We start from the raw sequence: 7303 nt of genomic DNA, 5'->3' as shown, positions 1-7303 counted from the left end.
GGATTTTTCTTTCACATTCTGTCTCTCACAGTTGAAGTGTACCTCTGGTGCAAATTACTGACCTCTGTCATCATTTTAAGTGGGGGAACTTGCACAATCAGTGGCTGACTAAATACTTTTTTGCCCCACTGTATGAATTTAAAAAATTAAGACTGTAGTTTAGTTGTATGGGAGCATATTTGTAGCAAAGAATGTGCCTTTTAAAGTGATGCCTTTAATTTAAGGGTCCACAGAAAAGACAAACTTAGGTCTTAGACAACTTTTTTAAGTTACTCAGCATGAGTGATGATCATAATTAGATTACTGGAAAGTTTAAGATCTCCTGGTTAAAAACTGACAAATGTGTGTCATTATTGATCATGTTAAGTCATAATTGATACAGTATAATGATGTTTCAAAGTGCAGATTTAGTATAAAGTACATATTGCAAACACAGAAACTACAAAAATAATAAGAAAGGAAAGATTTGCTGAAAGCAAGACATGTAGGCTTCCTGCTATTTCACAGACCAGATGTTGTTTTAAGAGCTTTTTTAGGTTTGCAGCGAGATGAGTAGTATTAATTCTTTCTCTTTCTGAATATTGTATTCCATGATATAAAACATTTTTAACATTATCGTGCTGTGTTTTTCCTGCAACTTTACATTTGTTATTTTTAAGATAAATACATCTGACTTCTCTACAACATAACTAAACCTTTTAGATAACCTCTTTATAAATCCAGCCCTTCTGGGGTTTTTTTTTTTCACATCTCCAATACCACAGTGAACCCTTTCACTGGTGGAGCTTAACCTACCTCATTATGCACCTCGAACTATTGTGCACTAAAGGGGGATGAAGAGGAAAACAAAGAGGACCACTGACAGACTGAACAGATATTTATGTAGTCGGCCTTTTGATGTGTGTCCTTAGTGTAACCGGAGTGGCCATCACATGGGTCATTATGGCTGGGTGCAGCAGAAGGGCACAAAAGAGGCAAACAATGGCTTAATGAAGGGAGACGGGATGACTAAGCCCACAAGGATGGGGGAGACAGCCAAGGGCAAGAGGCCAGCTCCCAAATATGCAGCAAAGTGAACAGGAGGCAAGAACTGGGTGATTAAACATCTTTGTGCTGGGCAATAGCTGGCGTTTTAATGATTTTATTAATTAGAGGCAGACATCAAGTAACTGTACTTCATCTTACTGAACATTAACCTCAATAAATTAGGATGTTTTGTCAGAAAAATACACTCAAATCAGTTATCACAGCTACAACTACCACAAAGACCAAAAGCTCTTCCTCTATTTAACTAATGAGTATTTACCAATATCAACATTTTCCCTAATAAACATGTTGATATTTGTGTAGAAATTAGATTTTTTTTTTCCAGTAAAGGCCTGTAAATCTAATCAACCTGCATCGTCCCAGCCACAAAGAATTAATGTGCTGCCGTCATAAAAACTCTGAAGAATATGTAAAAGCATGCTAATGGGCTTACTGTCATTCTCAGAGGTGATCAGACTGTCCCGAGGCATCTTCCTCTCATGGTCCTGGAAGAATTTCTCCACCATCCAGAGGTCATGTAAGCTAGAAAAAGAGTAAAGCTACAGTGTTTCAGTGGTCTTACGCTGGTCTCCCTCCTTTTACATCTTCTGCATCTCAGGTGAGGATGCAACTTATCCAAATGTGTGTGGGGGTGGGGGTGAGTGTTTAGGGCTGGTACATGATGAGTAATTTGCATGAGAAGTTTACTTTTTCCTCGCCACCCACTGACCCGAAACAGGGACATTGATAGCCTGGAAACCCTAGAGCCACACAATTTCACTAGCAATCAATTATTCAAAACAGTTATGACTTTCTTTATGTGGCTGTGTGTGAATGTTTATGAGCGAGTGTGTACTTGTAACTATGCAGGTGGAAAGACCAAAGCAGAGGGGGTTAATTGAGCAGCCAGCCAAAGTGAAGGTCAGTAATGTTTGACATATGGCTTTGTGTAATTTCATTGTGATTGAGTTGCTGGGGTTCAGTGAGAAATGGAAAAGTGACGTTTAAAAAGTTGCATTCACCTTACAATACCTGAAATACCTAAAAAATACTACCAATACCAATATCTATCAGTGTCCTGAAAGCATTCAATCCATCCATCCATTTTCTACCACTTACCTGTGTTTATGTCGTGGAGGCAGCTTCAGCAGAGAAGCCCAGACTTGCCTCACCCCAGCCACCTTTTTCACCTCATCTGGGAGGACGATGAGTCATTCTCAAGCCAGCTGAGAGATAAAATTTCTCAAGTGAGTCCGAGGGCTGCCCCAGGACATCTTCCCAGTACGACAAAAAACCTTGCCCAGGAGGTATCCTAGCCAGATGCCTGAACCACCTACTCTCTACTCCAAGTCCCTGTCAGATAACTGAGCTCCTAATTCTATCTCTAAAGAAGAACCAAGCCACCTATTGAAGGAAACTAATTTCAACCACTTTTAGCAGCACTTTGAAGTGCATGTCTCTCTTTTCATGCTCCACTCTCCCCTCACTCATGGACAATACCCAGACATACTCAATTGGTGATTTCAATTTCTGTCACTGTAGACTGGATGGGCAAACTTCAAAGCACCTTTAAATATCCTCAAGACGATAAAGACCTGGTCCAGTGTTCCTCATCAAGGGCGCAAACCGAATTGCTCCTCCTGAGTCTCCCCTGCAGTACCTTGGGTACCTTGGTATCGACTTCCTTGGAGAAAATGATGAGTGTGAGCCCCCTATATTTGGGGGTCCCACTCTGGTCCCCCAGGGCAACAATCACCCCATTCTCCCAATCCAGAATCACCACCTCAGTTCATCAGGCAATGTTGCAGAGACGTGAGTCTTGTCTTGCAAGTCTTGTTCCTTTGTCTTACTGAATTCCTCATGCACCTGAATTTTCACCCCAGCTACGACTAAAGGTGCACTCCACTGGTGGTGCCAGTACCTGTCAGCTGCCCCTGGGGTTCAATAAGCCCAATAAGCCTGACAGCTCCCTTCACCTCCGATGTCGGCAGTCTGGTTGTGGGATTACCGCCACTACCTAAACCAACTCCAGAGTGGAACAGAATTCAGCCCCTCTACAGGAAACTGGTTCCAGAGCCCAAGCTTTGCACTGAGGTGAGGACAGTTATATTTAGCCACTATTTCTCAACCTCATGCACCAGCTCCGGATCCTTGCCCACCTGAGAAGTAAACTGAACCCTTGATTCAAGGAGGGTAAAGGGTTCCGATTTTCTTTATTTACATACCCAGCAGTTCAATGAAACTGTTTTCCCACACACTTTCTTCAACATATATCCCCGTCATTTCTGAATAAATAGTAATATGTGCCACGTAGTATGTGTTTGAAATAAATAAAATCATAACTGACTCTAACTGTTAAAGTAATGGCACTTGTTAAGATGTGACTTGTTTAAAAAAAACACTCAAGATGCTTCTTGTTCAGAAACAAATGAAAATATCCTCTTATTAAACTAATGGAAAGGTCACAGCTGGTCATTTGGATTTAATTGTGTTTTGATGCAAACTGTTGAAGAACATACTGTAAAAGTGGTCTTGTCTGACTCCAGTATGTCTGGTTTTGAGCCTAATTCAGAGCCATTAAGTCTGTTTTGAGTCTGCTCTGTGGCTACACAAAAGTATGAATGTTTTTAAAACTTACATTTGAGCTTAAATATCCTTTTTTTTGTTGGTTGGTTAGTTAGACCTTAGTTTCTTCTTTGGATTTAGAGAGAAGGTGAAAATATTTACATTTTAGAAAGTGGCTCATACACAACAAACCATGTGATCACTAAATCAGATGTAGACGGATTTTTTTTTCAGTTAAAGAAATCACATTAATATATAATAACAACAGAATAAATGATGCATATTAGACTCAGACGATTAAAAGAATTGGATGAACTTATAGCTCATAAAAATGTAACTCTTAGATACGGAGAGATGAAATCAAGGTTAAAGAACCTGTAGAGGGTGGTGTTGCTCTACACTGAGTCCAAAGTGGATTCCAAACAACAGGAAGAGACAGGATGACACATCAACCTTCTTAAAGTTATGTTTTATAGTCACGTGACTTGTTTTCTGCATGACTGTCTGTAACCTTGTGCAGGAAAGCCCAGAGTTTCAGAGACATGACACCATGTTTGTGTGCATGTGTACAAGAAAAAAATGGGAAGGGTATCGGCTTTCTAAAGCTAAAGTGAGATGCAGCTATGAGAGTGTCAGTGAAGTGGCAAGATGAGGAAGGTTGACAAGGCTACTAGAGCAGAGAGTGACGTTTTTGTTTTTTTTTTAAATGTAAAATTTGTATTCTGCTGCTTTGTAGCCAGAGGTTTTTGCCACACAAGGCTCCAAACAAATGAACCGACAGTCTGAACCTGTGTTACATGAGACCTCTTGGATGATGTGGCCAAAAGCTTGGCAGCAGAATTTGGACAAAGCATTGCCAAGGCAGAGGACAGGGTATTGCAAATTTGGAGTAAAACTTGTCTAAAACAGGCCTCTATTGTAAATGAGACATTGATTCTCAATGGAATTGCCTGTATAAGAATAGGTTAAACAATACAATAAAAACAAAGTTATCTCACCTGAGTGTGAATATAGCAATATCCCTTTCCTGGCAGAAACATAAGGGGATAAGCAATTCACAAGATTGTTGAACTTCAAAGCCTGGTGTGTTGAGATACCTACATTAAGCAGGATAAGTTTAATGAAAGAAGATAAAGAGATAGTAGTTTACATCACGTTTAAAACAATGTCTTGAAATTTTTTAGGTGTAAGAAAAGTATGTATCATCTTATATAGAGTTAATACAGATCATCAGAGGCGTGTCTGAGGTGTGCAATTAAATATTTTCTGCATAACAAAGGTAGGAGATACCTGTTAAGAATATCTATTTTTTGCACAAAAGGAAGCACAATGCATACAGCCAGAGGCACATGACAGATCACAAGACAGAGATTCAGTTACGAAGGTGTGATACGGTAAGCAAGAAAGTCCTGTCTGACAGATACAAAAGCTGTTCTAGAGATACTTCCCTGCCTGAACCTCACAGCCAACATACAGGTATACATATTAGGTTGTAAGTACTTGGAGAATGGCACAATTTTTGCAATTTTGTAACCACAGTGGATTCAATTTTCAGATATGAGGATTGCTTTTAATACTCAGTCAATGACTGCCTGAAGTCTAGAATCTGCGCACTTCACCAAATATGTTCTGCTAGGTCTTTACTACAGCAACCATCAGTTGCTGCTTGCTTGTGGGTCTCTACCGCCCACCTTTAATTTTTGTCTTCAGTAATTGCAAAGCATGCTCTGTTGGGTTGCAGGCAGGTGACTGTGTTGACCATTGAATAATATCCAATTTCTTTGCCTTGAGAAACTCATCGGTTGCTTTTGGAGTTTGCTTTGGCTCATTACTGATTTGCCCAGTGAAGTGTTAGCTAATCAGTTTTTGGAGCATTTAGCTAAATCTGAGCAGAGAGTATAACCCTGTACACTTCAGAATTGTATCTTTCTATTTCTATTAGCAGTCACATAAAAATAGTAAATACCTGAGATCCTGTTCTACTGGCAGCCGCACATACCAATGCTGTAACGCTTCCTAAAACATGTTTGATAATGTGGTTAATCTTTCTTCTGTCCAAAGAAGAACCAGTGCAGCTTCGTTTAGATTTGTTCTGGCAAAGTCTAATCTGGTCTTTCTGTACTTGAATTCAACCATTGGTTTGGACCTTGTTGTAAACCAAATATTCTATAAACTTGTATTTCAATTAATGAAGGTCTCTCTTCATTGTAGACTTTGACAATAATAGTGCAATGAGACTGTCCTCAACTTGTTGGATATTGTAAAGTGGTTTTCTTAAAGAACGAATTTGGCAATCATTCACTTTAGTTGTCTTCCTTTTTCTTCCAGGACTTTTGGTCTAACTGATCTTACTTGTGTCCTAAAATTTTGCTGTATATTCGTTTGGATTACTCAGTCTAAATACAGATTCCATCATTTGCGTCAACATCTCTTTGAGCCTCATATGAGCATTCCAAGAATTGAACTTGCTCCCAAATGCAAGTTCAACACTCACTGGGAATCACTGACTGCAAAGTTTGTTATGGAATAATCAGGGAATAAAGTTACCTTGCTATGAAACTGCTTGTTACTCATTACTTGTAGATTTAAAGCATATTCAAAAGCAACACATTCACATTTATGCCAGTACAAAAATGATTGTGAAACAAAATTTAAACAATTTAAAGGACTCTGAGAGCAGCAGTTGCTACTGAATGCAACCAATAGAGACCAAAATGAAACTTATTAAAAACTTGGAATTTGTAAGACACAAGTGGATGACCGGTCATTTTCTCTTAGATTTTACTCATCCAGCAAAACTTGAGAAGCTGCTTAAAAGACAATTTTGCCAAATGGCCAAATGCAGTTAAGATTTTGTTAAAAATAAAACATGAAATGTTTCAGGTCGATGAAAAAAAAAAGACTCGGAAAAACAGAAAAACGTGCCCACTTTGTTTGGGGGAAAGGTGAAAGCACACTTTTCGTCCTCAGCACTACTGCAAATTCCTCAGACAACCCATGCCTTTCTTGCTATGAGTTGGCATTGTTTACCGCTGCACCACCATGCTTTCTTAGCATGTGGGAGCAATAAGCCTTAACGGTTCAGAAGCCTGTACAAACAAGCCCACCTTTCATCTTTTTTTAGCTTCACACTGTCTAAAATATAGTATAGATGACATTTAAGAATAAAAAAAATATTGCCTTGATTGGTTGCTGGAAAATATTATATATATAAAAAATATTTGTAAAAGTATACAAAACAAAACCCAAAAGAGGTGTATTTACTGGGAATAATAATAATAATAATAATAATAGAAATTATACAGAAATATACATAAACTCATACATGTCTAAGAGACTGAGCGAGTGAGCATGAAATGATAGGAGCATGTTGAAGTGCATGCAACGCAGAGTTTATCTGTGCATTTCTGTTGCTCTTTAGTTAAACAGCCAATGTAGATATCAGTGTGCAGGCGTTAGACAGTGATTCATCATTTGATAAAAGACTACTGAGACCTGCAAACTGCCTGCATGTACTGTATGAGTCAAATAGCATTTCTGTAACAGAATATGTCTGTAGCCAAGCCCCCTGTCCCCTAATGCAGGCCAGAGAAAAGCAGCATAGACTTAGAGGAAGGATGTCTAGTGAGGGTTACAGGCACTTTACTGTACTATGCCAAAATAAATATGTGGAGTTTTTGTGTTTGTGCGTGTGTGTGTGTGTGTGTGTGTG

Source organism: Haplochromis burtoni, unplaced genomic scaffold (genome assembly GCF_018398535.1).
Source record: "Haplochromis burtoni strain Fernald_Lab_line unplaced genomic scaffold, NCSU_Asbu1 Contig_62, whole genome shotgun sequence".
Lineage (NCBI taxonomy): Eukaryota > Metazoa > Chordata > Actinopteri > Cichliformes > Cichlidae > Haplochromis > Haplochromis burtoni.
This window is presented reverse-complemented; position numbering follows the sequence as displayed.